The sequence below is a fragment of the Pangasianodon hypophthalmus genome, chromosome 15, assembly GCF_027358585.1.
Source record: "Pangasianodon hypophthalmus isolate fPanHyp1 chromosome 15, fPanHyp1.pri, whole genome shotgun sequence".
In the NCBI taxonomy this organism is placed as follows: Eukaryota; Metazoa; Chordata; class Actinopteri; order Siluriformes; family Pangasiidae; genus Pangasianodon; species Pangasianodon hypophthalmus.
In genome coordinates this window covers 12,726,230-12,726,915 of record NC_069724.1, presented here as the reverse complement: position 1 = coordinate 12,726,915, position 686 = coordinate 12,726,230, and the positions used below count along the sequence as shown (strand labels likewise).

At 36.7% G+C, this 686-nt stretch overlaps 1 non-coding gene across 1 annotated transcript; it reads right to left on the bottom strand.

The window, feature by feature from the left end:
• Positions 1–310: 310 nt before the first annotated feature.
• Positions 311–383, bottom strand: trnaf-gaa (transfer RNA phenylalanine (anticodon GAA)). The gene has a single exon. It is a non-coding gene; the product is annotated as a tRNA-Phe (tRNA).
• Positions 384–686: the final 303 nt, after the last annotated feature.

Sequence of the window (686 nt, the reverse complement as noted above, 5' to 3'; positions counted from 1 at the left end):
TACACCAAGGAGTTGCAATCCACATCTGAATGACATCACCAGGAGCTCGAGGGATGTGAATGTGCGTTTGTCCAAATGAAAAGATGTTCACATTATTTGAGCCTGATTGCTTTAAAGCAATGTGGGCCCTCTGAGTGTAATATCATTATAAAGTTGCTGCCTTATGAGGGAATTGGCCTCTCAGTGAAAAGAGGTTTTGCTGGTCTTTACCATTATAAAGGCCAAATAGAAAATTGTTTCATTAACAATCAAAGTTATTTTTGTCATAGGCCACAACTGCCCCCTAGAAAGGTCCCTGGTTCAATCCCGCTGCCGAAACCCGGGATTGAACCAGGGACCTTTAGATCTTCAGTCTAACGCTCTCCCAACTGAGCTATTTCGGCATTAAGACATAAAAAATAAGAAAAAAAAATAAAACTAAAAAAATAAGAAGCTCATGTGACATTCAAAGTCTCCAGAAGAACTGTGGCTGGTTCTGCAAGATGCTCAGTAAAACTTACAGCTCATTTCCTTATAAAACTGCACAAATTGTACCTGAGACTACTATATTTTTTTTAAAAGCGAAGGATCGTCACACCAAATATTGCCTTTGTTTCCAAATATTGCCTTTATTACTGTTTACTGTTCTTTATAGTATTTTTTTAAATGTAGAAACATTTAATTTCATTACTTTTTAAGGCATCTTT